The 12068-nt window shown below is 43.6% G+C and overlaps 1 long non-coding RNA gene across 1 annotated transcript in view; it reads left to right on the top strand.

Annotated features, from left to right (window-relative positions):
* LOC108408219 (uncharacterized) overlaps positions 1-11552 on the top strand; it is a 44681-nt gene extending 33129 nt beyond the window's left edge. Inside the window, exon 7 of the long non-coding RNA XR_012127288.1 lies at positions 9131-11552. This is a non-coding gene — a long non-coding RNA (uncharacterized lncRNA). The remainder of the gene's footprint in view (positions 1-9130) is intronic.
* The last annotated feature ends 516 nt before the right edge of the window (positions 11553-12068 follow it).

Below are 12068 nucleotides of genomic sequence, written 5' to 3'. Positions count from 1 at the left end.
AACAAAACTGACAGCTACCACTGATTGATAGGGCAGGACGTGTTCTCATTCTCTTTCTCAAAGCAGCCACTGCAACCAGAAAACGCATGCCACGCATACGATGTTTCAGATTCTTTTCCCTGGGAATGCTGGAGGTTTATAACTGTGTGCATCAAGTCCAAGGAACAACCAAATAATCTTATTTGCAGGAGATCGAACAAATAGGGCTCACGATCAATGAAGACAAAAAGCACAAGTTGCAAGAATCTTTGCACAGGCTATAGACACACACAGTCTCCACAATATGCCTTAGAACTGTATATATTTATGAGAAACAAGCCTCACCACGACTCTAATATTTCAAACCAGAGCATGTCTGGAGAACCTAAGTATGCCTATTTCCCAGTAACAAACACCTAATTAGATCGCATGGAATGGTATACTTGTAAACAACCCTGTAGTGAGATACACCGCAGAATGACTCAACACGGCTTGCTCAACTTCCCTGTTGGGCAACCGACATTCAATTTCATTTACGAAATGTTGCACTCAAAATCTGTCACAGAAGAATCAACACAGGAGTTGAATTTTAAAGAAAATTTGGACTGTTCCTTAACTGCTAGACAGAATTATGGGCTAGATTCTATCAGCCTACATGACCTTGTTCAGAGGCGGCTCAGCCCTGAAGAATTGGCCCCAGGGTTTAAGAAGGTTCTAGCTCGTTAATCCGTGTGTATTAATGAGTATCACTATATTAATATTAATGTTAATTTCTTGTAGTAGATTCTGAAGCATAAAGATGTTCTACAATGCCTTTACTTCCCCCAATTGCATCTAAGCATAGCTTAGCTGCACACATATTTTAAAAAAAGGGGGGTGGGGGTGGACAAGAGAGAACACAAGACCCCAGAACATCTAGATCTGAATATATCTAGCTGATATGCTGAATACCCAAGACATTCGTAGATGTTTTGATCTCTATCCAGAGCAGATAAGATGGTTCCCAATGAACGATGCCGGCCACCTTATAAAGTCAAGAGGCAGAGACGCACACCCTGTCCAACAAAGATGAACACTTGATGGGCAGAAAGTATTTGTACAGAGTGTGAAGAAGGTTGTATATCCTGCAGAGGACTTCGCAAATGTTATGCGTGCACAGTGAAATTTCTTGGAAGGGCCATCTTTGAATTTCTGCTGAAACACCAGCAGAATTGTAGAGTTACTATATCCAGGCACGAACATAAATGTCATTAAGGATGTCCTCATCGTCACTGTACTCAGACTTTAGAAGCCATTCTGGTTTCTGAGCGTGATGTACATATATTGGATGTTGATGTATTTCTCACTGAGGCCAAGGCACATGTATGGAACATCTTCTGACACCTGCTCCTCTTTGTGCTTGGATATCTGACTCAGATCTCAACAGCATTTATGTCTGAAACGTTATGTCCTGTTTATTACACCTGCTCTTTCCTGATCTTGCATTTCTGAGTAAAGGACATGACCACTGAGTCAACTGTTTAAGGGCAAAAGCCAAGACCCGTTCCTGATTTCTCTTCTTCCTTCCATTATCCTCAGAGAAACTTCCAATTCATTAAATAATACTGCTGCCTCCAAAAGCTATTCTGAAGCTGTTCATGTCCTTCACCCCCAGTAAAGCCACTCATCCAATCCATCCCCATCACTTACCTCATCCCTACAGTAGCCGCCTGGGTGGGTTTATGCTTCCATGATCACACCCATAACATGCTCTCTCCTCACCAGCCACAGGATGTGGAAGAATGTACACCAGAGCATTCCACACTCAATTACACACACACACACGCACACACACACCATAACTTCTCATCACATTTAGGATAAGATCGGGTTTCCTTCCCAGACACCACATGGCCATGCATTCTTTGATCCTACTGTCTTGCCAACATGTTTTACCAGGTGTTTTTTCCATGCACTTCTCTGGGTGGGGATAATCCAGCTCTTCAAAGGATGGGTCTAAAGATTCCTGGATCAGCCTAAGCGTCACCTAATTCACAGTTGACCACCACACCTTTCTCTTGAATGCAACCAGCCAAGACATACATCATGGCCAAGAATGGTTGGAACCACAAAACCACATGGTATGTCACCACGACATAAGCTTTTCTTACCAGGTGTGTGGCGTCAGTAGTTGTTCTGCCCCTTGTCATGTAAAAGGGAGTCACTCAGCATAATGGCCTCTTTAATCTACGCATGAGATAAATTGTCAATAGCTTACAGATCATGGATGAATGGTGATTCATTTGTGAATTGCCATTAATGGAGGGTCAATATAAACTTTGCCTACACAGAGGTTTCCTTCCTGCAGTCAGTAGGCACTGAAGGATTTGAATGAGTTGACATGGGGCTTGCCTTTGAGCTCTACGTTGGAGCAGGGAGAAAAACAGCTGTAAAACGCAGAGACATGAATTGTCCCTTGGGCTTCCTTAAATTGCAGGATGAGTGAAACTTGATGTATTATGAGTATGGCTAATGCAAAGATAGTTGTGGTTAAGACAACCTTTCCCATATATGGGGGAAAAAATTTCAGACGTTTACAGTAAATGTATGTGTAAATATGGGCCAAGACCTATCAGCGCTGCTGTGAGGTTTCCACAAGTCTCATTTTGAAAATGCAATCACGTATTGGGGGAGCGCGTTCCTTGAACCACATACCGAGAAATAATGGCCCCCTCCCATCCCTCTGGCCTGCGGTCTGGCACACAGGTTTTGGCACACAAGAGAAGCGATTTTCTGTGTAATGATAAGGAGGAGGAGAAATTCAGAACCTCACTGACCTTGACCAGAAGCAGTGAGAAAAATAAATCTGTGTCCTGGTTGTATAGCGTCTCCCCAGAATTCCCATTCTCTTGGAGCTTCAGAAGGTCACTCTGGAAATAGGGTCTTTGCAGGTATAAGAGGTCAGACTGGAGGAGGCTGGAACCCTAAATCCAAGGACTAGTGTCCTTAAGAGTGGTGAGAAGACGTAGTGGCGTGCACGTGACTGCGGAGCAGAGATTGGAGCAATGCATCTACACATCATGGACTTGCAAGGATTGCGTGCAGCCTCCAGAAACTAGGAGAGAGAGGCAGGGAGCATCTCCACCCCTGGAACCTCCAAAGGAGCCAATCCTGCTGACGCCTTGCTCTCGGACTTCTGGCCACCTGATCTGGGGAAGAATATAGATCACTGTTTTCAACAACACGGCCTACGGCATTTTGTTAGCAAAGCCGCAAGAACTGGATACACTCAGTGTCGTTGATAAACTGTGTTAGGGAGAGAGTGCACCATCTGCAAATTTTACAACCTTTCAGGCACATCTTATGCCGGAGATTCCCAGGAGGAGTAGGTGACATAGAAACTGCAGGAAGTACCCCAAAATATCAGGCACCACCAAGTCCTCATCCATGCCACAAGTCTGGGATGGCTTTCTCTAAATGACCCCGTAAAATTCCTTTGAGCCTATAATTCAATCTATTTTTTTTTTTTTATTCATAAGAAACGTAAAATTTCTTCACCCGGAGCCTGGAGACACTGCCCCTCCCACAAGCTGGAAAAGTGTAGAAACAAGAAATTGAGCTCCTGATATCAGCTGCTGCCAAACCCTAGAGATAAATCATCCCTGAACTCAGGCCCACAGGCACTCATCAGGAAATTACACTTTTATCTTGTGTGTCTCTCACTGCCAAATGTTCTTGAGTAGCAATTAAGGCTGAGTTTGTAGAGTGAACATTCTAGGGAGGAGACGACCAGAATGTTTTCAAGACCAAGCACGGGGGATACAGTCTGGTCCTTTCCGTGTAGAGGTGAGCGGGGGTGGTGGGAGCAGGACGTCCTTGTGAAGCCACGATGGATTTCATATCCGGGAGGTCTGCTTGCGTTTCATCCAGTAGAAGGCTTGGCATCAGCCCCCTGCCCCATCACCACCCTCCTGCTGTTTACGCTTTTCCCCATTCGCCGGGTCTCAGCCCACCTGGTCTGCCTTCTACCCCAATCATTCCACCGTAATAGTACCCTTGAGCAGCCCACCGGCCGAAATGGGTCTAAAAGCAATGGACTGTTCAATCGTTTTACTGAGCCCACAGCTGCTATAGCTGTTCCTTGAAATACTCCTAGAATTTAATGATTGTTCTGGAATCAACTGTGTCCCCCACAATCCACATGTTGAGGCCTTTACCCCCAAACCTCAGAGCAGGGCTGCATTTGGACGTGGGGTCTTTAAAGAGGGGATGAAGGAACATGAGGTCACCACAATGAGGCTGTGGTCTGGTAAGACTGTTGTCCTGGTAAGGAGAGGAGGTCAGGACACAGACAGTCACACACACAGGGACGACCCCCTGAGGACACAAGGAGAGGACAGCATCCACACGCCCAGGGGTGAGGTTCAGGAGGAGCAGCCCTGCCCACACCTGGACCTCAGATTCCAACCTCCAGGTACCTGGACATATAAAGGTGGCATGTACGCTGCCCTGAATGGGGTTCTTTTTAGGGCGGCCCTAGGCAACTAGAATTGGGATATTATTCTACATTGTTTCTCCAATTGCTCCATCAGCTCCGTCATTTGGCAGAGTTATCCTGCTTGCTAAATGTTGCAGTTGGATTTTAAATATGCCCCAAGGAAGATTTACAGCACTTGTTGCAAACACTCATGAGCCCACCATTCATCTTAAGGGGTAGGACGTATCGGTGTCCTCTAGGACATCTGTGGGGTGTTTGTGACTTTGCTGTGGCTCTGAATCTTTCTCTGCACAATGCCCTCCTCACCCACAAGATCAATTACCTCGTACTCATCCATGATTCATATATATTCACATATATTTTGTAAAATCTATATTCCTATATGTCCATATGAATACATATATGTATATGTTCATATGTCATATTCATGAATACATGAGTGTGGACATACATGAATATGAACACATGCAATTATCAGACTTTTCCCCTGTGCTTTAGAGCATACATGGAACAATCTTCTCATGATTTTCAAGCTTCTTGGTTCCAGAAACCCTTCCCATTACTAAAAATTATCAAGGACCCCAAAGAGCTTTTGTTTACGGGCATTATATCTGTGAATATTTATCACATGAGGGACTAAAAGTGAGAAGTTAAAAACACAGAAATTCATTTTAAAGTAATCAAAATAATCTACCTCTATGGAAAATCAATGTTCTTCTCAAAATAAAAAATAAATAGGGAGCCGAGCGGCATCATTTGACATTTTTGCCAAAGTCTGGCTTAACTGAAGACAGCTGAAGTTGTGTATCAGATTTGGCATCGATCTGTTGTCAGTATGCTCTTTTGGTTAAAAAATATATGAAAAATATTGAGCCTCACACAGATGTGTAGTTGGAAGAGGTAGGCATGTTTTTACAGACTTTTTAGATCATATGGATATACTTCTTGAAGGCTACACTGAAGTTTGCTTGGTGGCGGTTTCTTGACTGTGACATCATATCAATCAAGCTTTCATGATCTGTCAGACTAAAACCCCATGGCTGTCCCTCACACTTTGAGGCATCTTTTACCCACATGTGACTCTATGGCCTCACACATCGGGCATTTGCAAAATATCTGTGGCAGAGTTTGAACATATTCCAGACACTGATATTTCGTCATAAGACATGGGGGGAAAAAATCACATATACGATGATCAGTCATGCAGAGATCCTAAGTATTAGGAATCTATCAAGCTCACAGGAAGGGAAGAGAATGCAAATGGATTCAGGGAGTGAAGTCCCATTCATGGCAATTCAGATCCTACAAGCCTATAGTATCAGAGGAGCCTCAAAGAAGCCATCTTCCAGCTGTGGAAACAGGCACTGGGGTGAGGAAATGATGAAATAAAACACGATGGGAGGCAGAACCCTACCTGCCCCCCTGCAGTACACACACCTCCTCATCGCTCCACCAAGCTCTAATCTAGGCGCCTCTGGGAAGGATTTCATAGATGCAATAATTGTCCCAAATCAGTCGCCCTTAACAAAAGGTCTGGGTGGGCCTGACCTAATCAGGTGAGCCATTCAAAAAAAACGGGAGTCTAAGACATGCAAAGTCAGAGACATTCAGAACATGAAGGGTGTTCCATGCAAGGGGGATTCTCTATTGGCCTGTAGAAATTTGTGCTAGTGAATTCATGTTGTTTGGAGCTGCTAAGTTGTTTGGAGGCAGCAGTAGGAAATTATCTGAGCAGTTTTGCAAATGCTTTCTAGGAAGGACATTTGGGGCATTTGACCGGGATACGGAAGGAACCTGAAACAAGTGGATCGGAGCCTACTGGTTGTTAATGGAATTGTGTTTTTAAAGCAACAAGGAGTCCATGACTATATTCTGTTTCCAAAGTTGCATTAGCAGAAGGGGACAAAGAGGCCAGAAAGCCCCTAGGAAGCGTGACGTAATAATGTGGGCCCCAAGGATCCTTGATTTATAGAGAGCGGACTGCTGGTCTACCATTCCTTTCATTTATCCAAGGGAGGTGTATTCTTAGTGTCTGTATTTTCCTGGTTGCCATTATTCATCAGAATCTGGGATGAAGATGACTCATCTTTGAGTTGACAGATCCCTGGACTATCATGAACCATGGCCTGGTCAGGGATGAAGACATGAAGGCTTGTGGGCCAATCTGGCCCTCCACCTGTTTGCATAAATAAACTTTTATTGGCACACAGCCACACCCACTTGTTTGCATTTTATGTGTGTGACTCATTTTGCACTGCAAAGGGAAACGGAGTCCTCGCCACAAAGATCTTGGGACTCACAAAGCTGAAAATGTTTGCTATCCATCCCTTCCTGGAGGAACTTTGCCGACCCCTGGTCCAGACGCACTGCACAAGTTTTGGTCAAAAAGATATTTCCATGCATTTAAGTCATATTTTCTTGTATATGTACTCACATTTCTACAGAAAACAAGTCTCCCTGAAGGATAAAAATCATTGCTGTGTCCAATAACAGAAATGATACACAGAATTCTTCGATTCCATCCGTCTGTGCGGAATGTAAGGTTCCAGTCCATCAACAATGAACGCGAAAGATAAAACCCTGGGTGCGTGGATGTTTGTGACTCTCGTGTTTCCTCTCAGTATGAGAAAGGAATTAACACTAAATTCCTCTTTATGGCCCATCACACCTTTATTAAACATGGACGTTTTTACGACTGGACGCGAATCACACTCACTCACTACTTTGGCTTACAGCCATCACCAACGTCTTTCCCTAGAGCTAGAGCTCCAGGTAATTATCCCCTGATCTGTCTGAGGGAAATTGGAAGCACCCAGGAGTTGCCCTGATCCAATTACACCAACACAATAAAGCACAAAGCTCCAGAAAAAGCCTGAACGTAATTGTTCACACACCCGTTCGCCCCGACCCTTAGCTGAGCAGTGCTGCTGAGGACATAACCCTTGAAATAATTCAGCCAGTTGTGCTGGTGCCTCAGACGCTGAAGTGAGTTACCGATTATTTATGCTCAAAACTTACTTCTGGTTTTGTTTGAAAGTGTGTGTGTCTCATGGGAAAGGCGGTCTGGTATCAGTGCTTGATTCTGTGAGCTATGGTGTTGCAAATAGTCTTTGGTTCTATGGGTGGGGAGCTCCGTGCCCGGGTTCCCATGTGATTCCCCCTGCAGAGGACATTCTGTCTAGCATGCTGGCCCTGTCTTCTCTGGGCTTCTCCAGCCTCCAAAATGAGTGCATTTCCTCAAGTTTTTGAGGACTGCAGAACCCTCTTCCTTATTAAAGGACTGGGCTAATTCGGTGAGCCCAAAATGGACCACTTGTTGTAATTTGAATTCCTCTTATTTCCATCTGTTTTAAAAGAGAAGCACCATGCTGAGAAATCCCTGGCGGCAGCCCTGAGACCTTGCCGGACGACTGACATTTACTCAGGCTTCTCTGGGTCGTCCCGGCTGTTTTAGAACAGGAACACACATCCTCTTGTGCGTTGAGATGCATCGTTTCCAGAGTTTGTGTGTGTCTGGGCTTCCCTACCACACACACACTCCACGTGCACGTGTGACTCACACTGGGCACACATGACAGAGTGCACGTATGCATGTATACCACATATGCCATATGCACACACCCTCACGCACACAACAGATCACGTACACATGCATACGTATCACCACACTTGTATATACACACACTCATGCACATGACAGATCTCTCTCACACTCACACACACATACACCATGCGCATACATGTGCACTTCACACACACGTGGCCCATATTCTTGAACCCACACACACACCCAAACGTGCTTCCTATAACTCACATGTGAGAAGCCAGAACATTTGACAACAGACTTTGAAGATAAAAAGTAATTTATACCTTGTACGTAAAAAATGTTTGAGGAAGCATTTAGCCATTTTCATCCAAAAACTGATCATTTTCCCCCCTTAGGAAACACCAGCAAAAGATCCCCAAAGACCTTAGACTATGTCTGGATGGAAGAATTATAATCACTATGCAGTTTGAATCAATCCCACATTCTCTTGTTCACTGTCGCATCTCCCTGGTTGGACTGCTCAACGGGTGACGTCAAGTGTGAATTCATGAAGACATTAAGACACCACCAGCCTTCATTTTTACCTTTGCGGACGTACAGAGAGGCAGAAAACTACTGAAACAACCATATCCCTAAAAATGCAGTAAAAAAAAAAAATGAAACTTTTAATAGCATCCCGCTTTAGTGCTGCCGTCGAGAAAATACTTTTGACTTTTGTGACCCACCAACTCCTGGGGTTGCAGACATGTCCCCGTGGCTAGATAGGTGGCACCAGGTTTGTAGGGAACAGATCCGCAAAGGTGTAGCCCACAATCCAGGGAGGACAAATAATAGGACAAATCTCCTTTCTTGAATCATTTTTTTTATCTTGAAAACTCCCACTGGAAAGTTGCAGAAAAGAATTTGGTACAGGAAAATCCATGCTACATGTTCTGAAAATAATCCCCCCATCTCCGTGGGGGTAGGATACTAAGTGTCTGTCTAGCTCCCTAAGCCCAGTGGGGTATTGCCCGATGGATGGCTCTCTGGATGGCTCTCTCAGGCACTTTGCTGGGGTGTTCAGCCCCCCACAGTGGCCCCTCGTAGTCTGACCTAATACTCACTCTCCCTTCATCCTTTACTGCTAGGTACCAGAGCTGTCCTGTGGGACCAATACGGCAAAACTAAGATACCTCAATCCCTGGAGCCCGTGATAAAAGACATCTCAACTTTTATTTTTGTTCTTTTTCTCTCCTAAACCGCCCACTCTGGGGAAAGCCAGCTGCCACCTGGTCACAGCGATTTCAGATGGCATCAACCTTGTCCAACTAGGACGAGATCATTCATATTTGTTCTTCGAAGCCTCTAAACTTTGGGGGTAACGGGGGACGAATGCATCCTTCACGGAGTGACTCGGGGCAGCCACTCGTTCCATGTTGAGACACCACCATCTGTGGCCTTTATTGTTGCCACAGGAGGGGCAGAAAGGGGCAGGTCCAGCCTGTTTAACACCTCAGACGCATCCTTGTATAAATCCTATTCTTCAGTGAGACAACAGTGTTTTCCACGGTCCGAAAATGGAAGGGATCATAAGAATGCCAGAAAAGAAACATAGACAGCAAGGATTTTCATGGACAAACTCTGGTGCATGTATTTGTAGCAACAATAATAATAGAAATAAATATTACAGGATGAAATGAGGGGACATTCATAGACAAATACTTTCTAAAACATCAATAATTTCTTTTGAGGAAGACAACAAAATCACGAAATGCTTGCAGGGGTTTAAAGATTGATGTACATCTAACCTCTGTTACTTTTAAGTTATGAATCTCTTGTTCATTTCTACTCTCTCAGCCCAGAAATGTTTAGAAGCACAGAAAATAGGGTCAGAAGGTACCCAAAGCATGCTCAAATGATTCTGAATGGTTATGAAATTGGATGAATTTTGGAGAGGACTGCTTTATCAGCAGTATTGTTAAGAATCTACTGTGCGTGGTGAATCATTTAAAACACACCCACTTTTGCTTACTTTTAATATTGTGTTTAAATTTCCAACAGATACGTATCCCGTTCTTTCTTGTTGGTAGAACAGATTTCTCCCATTGTCCGCACATGGCATGGCACTGTTGAGAGAGATCTGTTTACTGGGCAGGTCTTCTACCCAAATCCCATCGTCCATGGTCCCACCTACAGGGGTATGTATGCATGTCCAGGGGACTGCGTGATCTTCGTATGTCCATAATGCTCATTTCTGTGAGCATTCCCCAAATTCCTGTTCATCTTGTCCCTTTTATCTCTACATGATTTCATGGTTTGATTGACAAGCTTTCTTTTCAAGTTATATGCATATAGCCCCACCTTCTTTTATTAAAAAAAGCAATGGCTTTTAATGGCTTAAAACATTTTTGAGCCTCTATTTTAGTAGATCAATGCGGAATCTAATTCTTGTTCTAAGCTGTAGGTCTAAAAATGATTGTGGGACCATATGTTCGCTGATGTTGGTGACTTATGTTATTAAACCTTTCCTGAAAGGTTCACTATAAAAGCTGAAATACATTCTTAGCTTTTAATAGTCAGGTAGATTTTAAGGAAAAATATATGTGAACGTACAAAGGAGGCATTTTTTGTATTCATTTTGGACTCCTGTCAATAAAGGTTGACTAAAAAAAAAAATCACAGAGGTTCCAAATATTACACTGGGTTGGGATTCAGAGTTAATGCCTCAGGCAAACATTATACACCTGCTATTTATTGGGTTCTGTGTGTTGCTAGAATCGTCAGAATAAATTTCCTATTTTTAGGAACTCAAAGGTCTTGTCCCTCCTCCAAGATTCAGATTCACCTTCCCCCGTGCATTTAATAATCTGGATGACCCTGAATTCTGCAGAAAGCCTTCAGGTTCATGAAATGTATTTACTGTTTCGAGACCATTTTATATGTTTGCGCCCCATTAAATGACATCATCAGAAGCGTGCATAAAGGATTGCTTCAGAAAATTTAAACGTCACAGTTTGCACGCCCCTGTGGCCTCCCCCAGCTCAGGTGAGTAAAGACCAGATCCCAGTTTCAGGAACGCTGCTCTGGCGTTAGCAGCCTTTCGGGTGGGGGAGAGACCAGAGAAACTCAGCTGAAATGCAGAAAGCAAACACTGAATTCCTGATTTATCTTTTTCTCCACAAACTAACTTATTTTCCCCACACTGACCCCAGACAAGCTGCATTTTCTACAGCAGACTATGTGTCATAAATAAGTCACACACTTGGGTTGGTGTGTTAGTAAATTTTCTACCAGAAATACAGACATTTTAAATTCCATGGTGTTTTACGGGCAAAAACTTTCTGACGTTTTTACGGCCTTCAGATCATATTTCTTAAGTTTCTTCGTACATTGGCATGACCACGGCTGCTGCCGATATTCACGGAGTGCATGCAGTATGTCAGCCCAGCTTCTGTGACATTTTAACACAAGAAATTACCTCTGGATTTGTTCCGACTTTCTCTACATTATTATTTTTTTTTCCCCTTCAAGCAAACCATCTATTTATCCACTGGACAATATTCCAGTAACTAAACGTGAAATTGTATTCGCATGATACATTTTCAAGCAATAAAGTTGCTGATTTATTTGTTTAATGAGTTGGAATTTTGTTGCATGTTGTTTCTTTCAGGGGAAGTGAAAAGATTACATTTTGTTAACTAAAACATCAACATACTATAAACAAGCTGGAAGACTAGGGAATGAGTCATAACATGTAGGGAATTACATTTCTGACCAAGTTGTCCAAGTTTTATTTCTCCTGCGTTACCCTCTCTGCTTGATGCACCGTGCTGTTTGTTTGATTGTGACTCATTTGAGAGAATTCTGGGGACGCGGCTGTGTACCTCAGGGTCATCCATGTGTCTCCATCTGATTTCCTGGGCCATTTTCACCGCAGAGAAAGGAAGAAGGCATGGCCCCTCCAGGAACTTGGCATTCCCATTAGCAATCCTCAGCCACTTCGAAGTTTCGTTAATTATTCACAAGCATCCTGATTCCTGCCACCCTGAAACCAGCTTTTGTGGCTCATTGAGATGTGTCCCACTG

Source organism: Manis javanica, chromosome X (genome assembly GCF_040802235.1).
Source record: "Manis javanica isolate MJ-LG chromosome X, MJ_LKY, whole genome shotgun sequence".
Taxonomy (NCBI): domain Eukaryota; kingdom Metazoa; phylum Chordata; class Mammalia; order Pholidota; family Manidae; genus Manis; species Manis javanica.
Note: the sequence above shows the minus strand (reverse complement) of the source record. Positions and strands in the feature narration are given on the sequence as shown.